At 37.8% G+C, this 12,197-nt stretch overlaps 3 long non-coding RNA genes across 3 annotated transcripts; all 3 read right to left on the reverse strand.

Moving 5' to 3' along the window:
- Window positions 1–553: 553 nt before the first annotated feature.
- Window positions 554–2,516, reverse strand: LOC140273187 (uncharacterized). The gene is made up of 3 exons (XR_011908010.1): window positions 2,388–2,516; window positions 1,903–2,002; window positions 554–1,819 (listed from the first exon to the last, which is right to left on the reverse strand). It is a non-coding gene; the product is annotated as an uncharacterized lncRNA (long non-coding RNA).
- Window positions 2,517–2,531: 15 nt separating this feature from the next.
- On the reverse strand, window positions 2,532–3,094 carry LOC140273188 (uncharacterized). Its single transcript, XR_011908011.1, has 3 exons — window positions 2,967–3,094; window positions 2,794–2,838; window positions 2,532–2,698 (listed from the first exon to the last, which is right to left on the reverse strand). It is a non-coding gene; the product is annotated as an uncharacterized lncRNA (long non-coding RNA).
- A 110-nt stretch (window positions 3,095–3,204) lies between these two features.
- On the reverse strand, window positions 3,205–3,805 carry LOC140273186 (uncharacterized). Its single transcript, XR_011908009.1, has 3 exons — window positions 3,695–3,805; window positions 3,411–3,520; window positions 3,205–3,233 (listed from the first exon to the last, which is right to left on the reverse strand). It is a non-coding gene; the product is annotated as an uncharacterized lncRNA (long non-coding RNA).
- Between the last annotated feature and the right edge of the window lie 8,392 nt (window positions 3,806–12,197).

Raw genomic sequence — 12,197 nt, forward strand, 5'->3', positions numbered from 1 at the left:
TGAACCCCTATGTGTTTGTGTTTTACTATAATAACTGCCATGTATCAAGCCACAAGAACAGTCGATCTTTTAAGTGCTGTAACATACAGTATTTAACACTTAGGCTGCCAATTGATGTGCAGTCTACTTACCATCCAGTCTACTGTGTTAGTAGAGTAAGTTAATATAGTACAACAGTACAGAGATCCACCTAAACAATGTACTGTAAGATGTCATTGACTTACTCAAACTAAAGCCTTTTTAGTTTCTACATATGAAACTACTGCGGTCTGGAATAAATATGCATTCATTGGATTTGCATTACTCAATAAATGTAGTGAAATGTATATTTATGCGTCTATGTTCCTCGGTGTTGTATTAACCAAAACTGTTTACTGCCCCCTTGTGGTATAAATCGGAAAAGTGTTGGTTGAAGGAATTAGAAACCAAGCAACCAAGCAATGGATTTCAAAGATAGAGAAAATTTATTTCAAACTTGAAAGGCAAGCAATTATTAACATTCATATATACTCATTGCAACTATTTCTATATATATAAAACTGACTAGAATAAATCAACTAAAAAGCCATGCTAAAGATAACCTTTTGCAAAAAAACAAACAACCAGAATTACAATAAAAATTCTGAAAAAAATGCAGACATTGTTGCATCAAAGAGAAATATTATCCTAGTGATTTAAAAATTATAATAAAAGGCATTATCAGGAACATAAAATGCAGAAAAAGAAAACCTATTGATGTGTTGTACTGATCCATTAATATTATGTTAGATAAATTATGGAACATTTGATGTAATATCTGTCCAGTTCAGGCTAGAGGTTTTCAAAGTGGGAGACAGGCTTTCATTTGCAAGATCCAAATTGGTTCAGGGGGAGGCTCAGTGAATGGAGCCAAGAAAATTTCACGTCAATTATCAAAAGAATAACTTAAATGTTTGGGAAAGCAGCAGGAGAGCTCACATACATTAGGGCTAATGAAATGTTACTATTTTTCGTGAAGTCAAAAGTCAATGAATAAGTTAGGACAGATCATTTATGTATTTAGTCTGGATATATCTGCAAAAGCAAAATTTAGCTGTCTTGGTCAATTCGCTAAGCACGTGTGGAATTAAACAACATAATCATGATCATGTAAGTACCTAGGAATTTAGTAAAACTTTGTGAAAACGTAGAGTGAGTATTGCTGAGCAGAAGCATAGTTTCTTAGACTTTGAAAACCCCTAATTCAGGAATATGTATACATAAACCATATATTAGAACATATCTGTCAGAGATACGTGCATTTAAAGTTCTCTCACATTGATGCATGTGGTACTTTTTCTAACATGTTTATGGTTCACCCATCTTTTGGTCAAGCCAAGCAATTAATGTTTTCATAAGAAAACCTCCAATCATACATGAAATATAGTTAAATGAGACCTGTGTCTACCAGTTCAGCCCTACAGCTTTACTGTGATTACCTCAGGTAGTCATTTGGCAAAATGTTCTGAACAGAATCTGAGCACAAAAAATATGTTGTGGGATGTTATAGTCTGTACATTTTGATTGAAAAATATGTCTTGTAAAATTTACCTCATTAAAAGAAAAATGTTTTGTGAGTTGAAAATGAATATTTTACCAAAACTGCTGAACTTGACCTCAAAGGTCATGGCAGAAAGTGTACCACACACTTATGTAAGTATACTTCTTATCATTATAATAGATACATAAAACATTATTATCATTATTATCATTATTATTATTATTATTATTATCATCATCATCGTTGTTGTTGCTGTTGTTGTTGTTAAACTGTCCCATTGGATGTTGACTCCACGTCAGTCTGCAAAAATCAAAATAAGAAATTATTTGCTAACATGAAGAGAGCATTTCATTCCGAGATCACACAGAGATTTTCCTACTTACTGGTGCAGTAAAACACTTGCTGAAATGGTATGAGCCAAAGCCACGCTCGTCCACCGAAGCGAATGCTTTACCTGTCGAGACAGAACCTTGGCTGGAAGCTCTGAAGACAAGAGGGAATTGAGAGTGAGACATTAAATGCTTCATAGTTACAGCAATGTTTGCTTTATTCTCTATTTTTAAGCAGGTGTAGGGCAAGTCCTGAAATGTACACTTCAGGTTTGCAAGAAGTATAGACGTACATAGAATTACTGTGACGTAAATTTAAGAAGAGCATAAAATGCTGATCAGTTTTTTTCTCTTTTGTAAAAGATCAGTGTCCCTCCAGCCTACTTTATAGGCCCCTTCAACTTTCTTTTTATTGCTATGGATAGAAAACACACATTTTGAATTGTGGATATAAAATGAAAATGATTTGAGTTTCTGTGAGTGCATTTATGAGTGTTTAGATGAACACACCAAGCTAAAACTTTCAAAATGTGACTGACCTAGTTACCAGACAGGAGCAGGTCAGTATGTATCTGAAAAATCCTGAAGGTGTTGCTTTATTGTTCTGCTTCCTGACAGAAAGAAGGAAGAAACAACAAAACAATAAGCCCACATTTCTGAATCAATAAAAGGTACTGTGTGAGTGTAAAAGTGGATGGCATTAATGTTTTATTCTCACAAACAGGTGAACTCACTTCAGTTCTTTTCTCCAAGAGATGTAACAGGCACAAAGTGTTCCTGCAACTCCGATGGCAATGACAATGACAGCTACATTCAATGGATGACAGGCAAAATCCAAATATTATACCTTCTAATATTAATTTGAGTTACTCATTTCTTGAAATTCATTTGTAATACTAACAGAAATGTTAGTAAAAAACAGTCACAGGATACACTTTCACTCACCAGCAAGGCTCCATTGTGATGGAAGAAAACTGCCATCAGGATTGTCTGTTTAAAATGAAGAGGTGGGATCATTTATATAGTATAGAGATACAATGAAGATTTATATAATCATGTTCAGTAATGAAAAAAAATCATTGATGACAAATTAAAGTCAATTTAAATTTTATGCTTACCTGTATTTACTTTAAAATCCAAACAGTTCTCACTTACGCCATTTTCCTATAAAACAAAATCAAAATCTGTACTGTAAGACTGCATGTTTCACCTGCACAATAAAGACTGATTCAACTCAAGTACTTTTAAGGACTCACAGAATCCAGAACGCATCTCACTGTCAGGTTTTGGCAGTTTTTTGTGGTGACTGAACTGTTGTCCATTGTCGTTACTTCAGTCGAATGGTTGAATCGTCCTTTGCTTGGTTCTGCATGGGCAATCATAGTCTGATAGAAACATAATGATGAATTAATACTTTCACTTTCTTTTCCTCACCTAAACTTTTTTTTCATGGCAAGTGTCTACCCAACACTTTTAGGTTTTCTCAAGTTTAAGACAATTTGTTGAAACCTTTGACAAAATGTATCTATAAAACTATGTGTATGGAGGTGCAAATAAAATACCTCATTATCATCACTGATGTAAATTCTGCTTTCCACTGGACATCCATGAACAAGTTTGTATCCAGCAGAAGTTTTTATGTCGCTGCAGTTACTGTCCTTCAAAGAGCATTCTGTGTTAGAATAAAGAACAAACACTGATTAATTTACTAAAACTCAGAGAAAACAGTAACAGCACTACGGCAGATTTTAGGGCCCGATAGACCAGTTCAGGAAGTGAATCATAGGTATGAGTAAAAACTCAAAAAAGCAAGTGAAAACACATTTTAACAATAACTATCTCTCACCATGGTTTTGTCCAATGGAAAATGATATAATTCCAAGGAGAATTGGAATACTCTTTGGAGTCATTTTGTCGAATGAAGAGTTTTTCATGCGACCACACACTGAAGAGTGAAAGCAAGACTACTTCCTGTTTGTGATCTGTATTGTTTATCAGCTCAGAGGTGCATTACTGCCACCTTTCTTTGAAAATTATTAATTGTCAAATTAAATTGCAATTTTTTTAAGAGCTTCGTTTCCACCTCTCTTCCCTTCATACACCACTTTCTGTACAGGCTTTGGTTGATCTGCATAACCGCGTTGGTTACAAGGTGTTTTACTGACTAATGCTTGTGAGTGCTGACAAACTGTAAATAATACATTTCTTTTGGGCTGACAAGTGACCTCTCCTTTCCATATTTTATAATATTTCATGTATTTTAAGTTCTTTATTTCGGTAACATGTAAAACCAGTAAACCAAATAACAAAGAAACCATGCTCCCCAACAGAGCCTCTGTCTATGACTTCACCTCAGCCCGTTCATGAGTCTATCATGTTACCCTAAGTTTTATTGGATCAAATGAGTAAAGATTCATTACGTGCTCGTTGTTTTGGACATTTCCAAGATTTTGTGGCAATCTATGAGAGTAAGTCAGTGTATGTCATGTTTTCCACTCTGATCTTTTAGATGCAGTCTGTGCAGCTTAAGTTTCCTTCCAGTTGCTTCTGCTATTTTACACACTAAACACAAGGGGAGGCCCTTGTCATGCGGTCAGACACACATAGTTCACAACTGCTTATACGCTGCTGCTCGGTATGGGTTCATTACTGCAGCAGGATGTTTTATCATGAATGAATTTCAAACAATAACAATTTTATTAGTGTTGTGCTCATGTCCTTTTGGAGATAGCTTGTAAACCAGTAATGTCAGTCCTATCATCATATTGTGAGCCTGAGAGAGGCCTCTTATTAATCAAAGAGGCCTCTGTCATTCCTCTTGTTCACGCACGCACACACACACACACACACCAGCATACACACATTTGCAGTGCAAAGATAAAGCAGAAGCCGCTATGGTGGAGCATGCTTCATTTAGACTACATCTTCTCTGGTCCACCGAGAAAACACAAACCATAGTCTGTGCCACTCAGTGTGGGCTTCTCTGTCTCCTTAACACTGTCTACTTATCCTATCTCTCTGTCTCTCCCAGTTTCTCTTCAACCCTCCTCTGTCTTTCTTACATGGCAACAATCCACCAGCGCAGTCAAGCAACAGTGTACTTTCCACCTCACTTTGGCTTAAATGTGGGGATAGATGAAGCGACCTCGGGGTCAAAGAAATTAACTTTTTAAAGTTTGGTGCTTCTAATTAGTTTAATCATGCAATATTCTTAATGATTTCATCACCTTGACTCTTGATGAAAATAAATGACTGCATCACAGCAGGCATAGATGAGAGAGTAAATGTTCTTGGCACAACTTTCCTGAGGATTGGCTGTGAGGTAGTGGATTTGTCCAATCTGATCCATTTCCAGGGACGTTCAACTGATGGTGGGAGGTTTGGACATTGTATCATCCCTCCCTGTATCCTCAGAGCCCCTGCATAAACAGGGAAGAACAGAGATGACGCAGGATAGTCTGAATATATTCGCAAAGTTAGGAACATGCATATCCCATGGCTCCTACTGCTTGGCATCTCCAGTAGTTTCAAATGAGTAAATTCAGTTTAGGTTGAACTTTTAGGGTAAATGATCACAATTCTACTGCTCTTAAGGCAGCCCCCTGTCTCAGTTCTTTCCTTCTTGTTCTGATCATGAAATTAGCAATGAAAGATATACTGCTCTCTTCCCTTCACTGAAGGGTCCATTCTTTTTTAATATGTAGCACAGGTTTGTCTCTGTTTTTTGCAAGATTTTTAGGAACAATAAATGACTAACTGATTAAATCATTATTAACTCTCACAGACTTTGTGCTGCTCATTAATATAAACCCCAAGGAAAACAGAAACCTGAATGCACCCTTTGGGGTTTGTGAGTTTTGAAGTCAAGGCTGAGGCAAACGCTACATCCCAAGAATCCTGAGTAGTTCTGAAACAATAGTGTTGGCTGCCCAGTACTCTGTTTGAATTGAGTTTGCAAAGCTCCAAAACTGTTTCAGAGTACACCAGAATAAAGCCAACCCCAATGCTAGGAGTGACTCTTTTAAAGAAATTGAATCATATTCCCACCCTCTCTGTTCATATTTTTTTTTCTGTAGTTCAAACTTATGTTTAGATTTGTGTATGGATATAATTGTATTTTCAATTTTTGCTGAGCCCCAGCCTTAGAAGTGGTAAAACTGTGTTTAGAACAAGCACAGAGACAGCTGGAGGGCTTTCAAGTAAAATGCTAATAAGGAATAATCTGTAACTCTGAGGACAACACTGAAGCAGTTTAGAAAAAGGAAAACTGCTGGGACTGTTACAGAACTTTGGTCTGTCCAGTTGGCTCAGTATGAAACTTGAAACCCCTAACGGCACAGCTTTGATATCACAAGGGGACATCGACACACTGCCAGCACAGAAAGCATGCCAATACCAACACACACCAACATACTTACACAAAAACAGACCCAGGAATTAGATTCATCTGGTCATTCACAACAGATGAGTGTAATTCACTCACTGTTCATTAATTACTTACTAACATATGGATAGCACAAAAAAGTAAATCAGCAAGTTTGATCTTTTTTTTGGGTGCAAAGGGTGGAGCTTTCATGGGAATATAGTAAATCAGTGGGCCTCTCATAACACTATGCACACCCCAACCCATCTACATTTCCTGTAGTCCACTCATATTGAAAGTCCTTCCATAGTGAGCCAGCTCTCCTTTCCAAAACCACAGTTCCCCTTTAGAGAGCTTAGTTAGTCTGGGCACAGCAACCTGATCCTGCTGAGAATGTCCTATAAAAGGAAGCAAACAAAGAAATGCAGTGAAAAACACCTCTAAGTCCTATTACCAAATATGAAACATCTGACAGATGTTTGCTAGCAGATCAATTCCTGCCCGAGAGTGTTCCAGTATTTCAATGTAAAGCTTTAGTGTGGCTGCTTTAAGTTATAACATACAGTCCTGTCACAGTGGTGTACACCATGATGCAGAGCAGCTTTTTCTCACACGGTGCTGAAGCACATGTTGCACAAGTTGAATAGCCTCTGTCACAATAATCTGTTTTCCAGCTAAATCTGCTGAGAGGGATCTCTGTCAGAAAACAAATCTCTCTGTATGTAGCATGGCCTCCAGTTCAACTTTGGCTTTCCTCTCTGTATTTCATTCTCAACTGTTTTTTTCCCCACTTTCCCTTTAAATCCACTCTTCATTCCTTTGTCTTCTGTTTGCTCTCTTTCCCCATGTATTTCTTCTCTCTACTCTCCTTATTTTTCCCTCCTGTGATTTGTTGGTGAAATCTCAGTATTTTGCTGGGCAAACCCAGGGTCAGCGTGTCTTGTTACAGTCCCAGCTCTCTGATAATGCCGTGCATTGTGAAGGATAATCCCACAGAAACAATCAGGATTTTTTTTCTTATACTCTACTCTCTGTTATTTCCGTAGCTTCACATAAAGTACAACTGTACACACGCACAGGCACAAACATATAATGAAAGTGAATTCAGAAACTCTGTATTTGTTCAGATACACAGACAAGTACATTCACAAGCACTGACATGCACCACTCTGTGGGCTCATGAGCAAGTATGCAAGAAATTCACATGAAATCACCAATTAGGTTGCTTTTGTTTAGAAACAGCTCTTTGCGGCACCGTTTACTAAACTGTCTCACCTAAACCTGCAACAGGAGTTTAATTTGTGCCGTGAAATGCCAGTTAAGTATATGTGTCTATGTCATGTTTTTGTTGAGCAGTCTTTGTTCAGCTCTTGTCTGATAGCCACTTCTAAATTAACAAAGGCATGTATTTGGTTGTGCTGCAAATCAGAATGGCACTCACCAGAAAAACAGCGAGAAGAGAAAAGTGAAAGGAACAGGACTGCAGCATGTTGAAAAAAAGAACCAACAACAAACTTCTAATTAATCCAGTGAGTCACTGGAACCTTTTTTGCAGCAGTTCTTTTGATATATAACAACATAGAAATCCCAGGTGATGTTATTGATATCAACAATCAGTGTTGCCATTTAGGTTCCCCAGTTTCTGGGCCTTGGTGCATTACTGTGACACCTAAGATTGAGTCAAGCCATTATCGAGGTTATTAGTTCCTCTTTGTAATTCACTGCTGTTACAAGTCAAAATATCCTCTGAAAAAAAAACCCTGTTGAGACACTGATTTGCACTGTCAGCAAGTTAAGTTCAATCACTTTTTTAATGAACATTCTTGCCAGTTCATGCCAGTTGTGGCCAGCTGTTCGGTGTATGAACAAGTAAAAAGGTCTGTGGTTTTTCTTCTAGCATTGTCTCTCTGTCACTGCCATCATTCTTCATCTTGCAGCAGACGGCTTCCCTCTCTGGCTTTTCCACAGATATCATTATTTCTCACCAAAACTATTGAAGAGGAGAAACATAATGAAAGGACAGAAACACATGACAAGCTGTAGCTGTCAGACTGACACTGTTGGGTAAATACATTACATGACTGTACACAATTGTTAAAAGTGAAAAAAAAACCTTGGCCATGTTTTACAGGAAAAGAGATCTATGGGGTAAAGAATAAAAGAAGAAAGGATGAGCGTGGGCAGCAGAGATCATGATGAGTGATGAGTGTTACCAAAAATAATATCTGTTACTTGTCCTTTATGATGAGTCTCCTCTGTCTACCAATTATAAACAAGCGTTCCTTGGAAAGTGATGTTAGTGGATCAGTATCACACACATCAGTTACTCACAAGCTCAACTCATTCATAACAAGAAATAGGAGGAAAATTGTCGGTTGTTTGCTGTGTGCAAGATCCCTAACCTATTGGCAGTGAGCTATCATCATACTTACAAGCACATGAAATAGATTAAAGGGTGTTTACAGTCAAACAAACACTGGAGTACAAAGAGAATGGAGTCTGCACTGTATTTAACTGTTTCACAAGTTACAACAACTACTTTTCATTGTGTTGAGTATGTGTTTTAGTGTTACCTCAGGTTTTTAATTTTGCACTCCTACTGTTGACTTCATATGATCTCTTAGATATTTAAACTGTTTCTTTTTATTGTCTTGATATGTACAATCTCTCTTTTTTATATACCGTTATTGTCTTTCATAAGTTTGTTGATCAGTATTTTACATGGACGCCTTATACAGCGCAACAAAAGTGTGAAATGGAGGATCGGGGTGGTGGATATGTGAGATTATGGTATTATGTTGGTATGTTGAAAAAATGATGAGCTTCTAAATGCACAAGGGTTTTTAAAGATGTGTTCATTCTCCCTCAGAAACACATCTGAAAACATAAACAGGTTGTTTACTTAGGAAAACACAGATTGAACTTTTAAAGAGTGACGCTATTAGCTGATGACAGCTGTTTTCTAAAGATGTATCTAATGAGGCCAGCTGCTTTGAGATAACAAGTGAATTCTGACGTCTGTTGTATACATCCAACGGTTTAAGCAATACGAGTGATTAATGGTCTGTTTTCATGATCCCCCTGTATGAACTTACACTCCCTGAGAGTCAAGACCACCACATGTGAATGTGTGTGTTGCAGGATGTTTAGTTTGTTGACCTTGAAGCCCAAGATCCTCCTCCCACTTCTTCTCTGCACTCATTACAGACACCTCGCAGGTCCTCACTAAAGCTTTTATTCCCATGATTTTGTTTTTGCATTCCTGACTGCTTTCAGCAGGCTGCAAGGTACAGCACAACATGAACACTAACACACATTCACATAGAAATACACACTGATCATCTCTCATCGCTCAGTCTACACAACAACAAGAAAATTGTTTGGTATGTCTGACAACGTGACTGGCCTAGGTCCTGATAAATAAGCTTGTTTATTGAAGAATGTTGAGTCAAAGTCCAACTCACTTGTCATGATTCTTTGTTACATAATTACCTGTCTCTTCTATTGTTCTTTGCAATAAAATCTACTTGAATGTGTAAACTCCTGGTTTGCTTTACAGTTGAAAGGGAGAATAAGAGGGGGATTACTGACTGAGAATACTTTCTTGTCCGTGAAGAAAAACTGCCAAAAACATTAATCTTGACACTAAAACACATTGTGGCGTCAAGTCTTATCAAATAACCTTCACCCTTGTATTGCACTATCCACACATCTCTTCAACCTTGCAAAGACAATAACATGACCTTTAAGACAGTAAATAGTGGCTTATGTGCATGTTGTAATGTTAGGTAACATGACACGTACAAAGAAGCCAACTTACAGTTGCAACAAACACAAAACACATATATTTAATGATTTATCCCTTAAACTAATGTTCGACTCTAAGGGATTGTTTATGTTGGCAAAGTTGGCATTGTTGTCACTTTACCATTCCACATGTGTGTTGGTGTGTGTGTGTGTGTGTCAGCATAGCAAAATGTGCTCCTGCTGACACTTAATACAGCTGGAGCTACCACAAATACGGTTTAGAGTCCGTCTGTGCACATGATAATGTTAAAAATTTGAAAATTATATTGTATTGCTGAAATCGAAATGAAGGTGGAATTAAAAAACGAGTGTGCTTCAACATATGGTGACTGAGCAATGCTGGACGCAGGAGGCCATGACCCCTTTCAACTTCAGAGCCCTGTTGATTTGTAATAAAGTCTTTCATTCTGCTGCCTTTCATCCTCTTTGTTTTCTCATGCCGTCACATTCACCTCATTCTTGATTCTGACATCGCTGCTTTGGCCCAATGGTCTTCTCGCCTTCTGTCTTTTTGTGCCAATCAGTCTGATTCCTGTCCTTTCAAATTCACTTAAATTCTTTCATTTTCCCTCCAGGCTTTTACAGGGGCGGCTGTAGGTCAGGAGGAAGAGCAGTCGCCCACCAATCGGAAGGTCGGTGGTTCGACTCTGGCTTCCCCAGGATACATGTCGAAGCGTCCTTGGGCAAGACACTGAACCCCATGTTGCTCCCCCAGTGTATCATTGGGGGTATGAATGTGTGTGAATGCTTAGAAAGCACGTAGTTATGTCCTAAGATGTGCTGTATGAATGTGTGTGAGTGGGGTGAATGTGGCATGTAGTGAAGCGCTTTGAGTGGTCAGCTAGACTAGAAAAGCGCTATACAAGTACAAGTCCATTTACCATTTACCATTTACCTAAGTGCAGCCCTACTCCTCCCGCTCCCCACCCGAAGAGCCTCATCAGAGGTCCCTGCTACCTAATCCATCAAGAGCATCAAGACTAGGGGGTCCTGTTCTGCCCCCTTACTTTATTTATGTCACTGCTCCAAGACGATGATTTGACTATTAATCCTGCATTTGAAAAATGTGAAAAAAAATGTGAAAAAAAATGTGCTCTTCCAATGATATATTCATAAATTTTGACAGTGACTGACTTAAAGCTTTCAAATACACCTCATCAAAACATAATATTCAGATAAAGTCTGTGGCTTGACATGGCAACAAATCTCTCCAACAACAATGACTGTTGTGGCTGATCAGTGTACTGTAGCTGATGTATGCAGTTGTCCACGTAGCACTGTCGTTATTTGCAAAATGAATTGTCTTTACCAGATAACTCAATACTAATAGATAATGTGTGCATTATCTATGGGTACATACAGTACCAGACAAAAGTTACACACTTATCTATTTGTTTTCTAAAACTTGGAATGAATGGGTGTATCCAAACTTTGCATGTAGATGTTTCTATTGTGTTAAGTATCTCTGGAGCTACACATAAACATGTGGCGAGTGATTGTGGTCCAGATGTCCACCTTAAGTTCCCTACCAGTTCTCTGTGGATCCATTTAAGCAGCCATTTTTTAGCTCCCACAGCGAGTCAACACATCTTAATCCCTAAAGAGCAGAATAGAGATGATTTATAACTGCAAACACGCAAAACAATGTTTTTCATAGACTCATATTAGGACCTAATGCACTTGCAGTTCTAATGGCTACAGTTTGTGCACTCCCCAGCTGTCATTACTATAGGAAAATTAAAAATATGCAAAGCAGCGAGGTTAGAGGAGCAGGCCTGAATTTGAGCATGCTAAAGAAGCCATTAATCCTTTTTAATTCTATTAAGAATTGGACTACAGCTGGATAAGAGACCAGTATAGTTCCAGTAACTAATTCTATAATGCCCTGGAGACCTATAGTAAAAAGCTCTTACTTTATGAAAATTCATATGCAGGGAAATTACTCTTCCTTCTCACAGATGAATCAATTTACAGCCTCTATCAGCAATGATGAACAAAAATATGTTGTATCATGTCAGGATTATGAGAAAATAATTTCATGCTGAAAGAGCTTTCATCACTTTTTTTACTCATAACTACTTATACATATATAATGCTTATAAATTTGTTCATTACTTACTTGATACTTTTTTTTTCATACTTCATTCTTGTTTAAGGTCATGAAGAGGCTGTAGCCTTT

The sequence above is a fragment of the Leuresthes tenuis genome, unplaced genomic scaffold (genome assembly GCF_036924035.1).
Source record: "Leuresthes tenuis unplaced genomic scaffold, fLeuTen1.0.hap1 SCAF_17, whole genome shotgun sequence".
Classification (NCBI taxonomy): domain Eukaryota; kingdom Metazoa; phylum Chordata; class Actinopteri; order Atheriniformes; family Atherinopsidae; genus Leuresthes; species Leuresthes tenuis.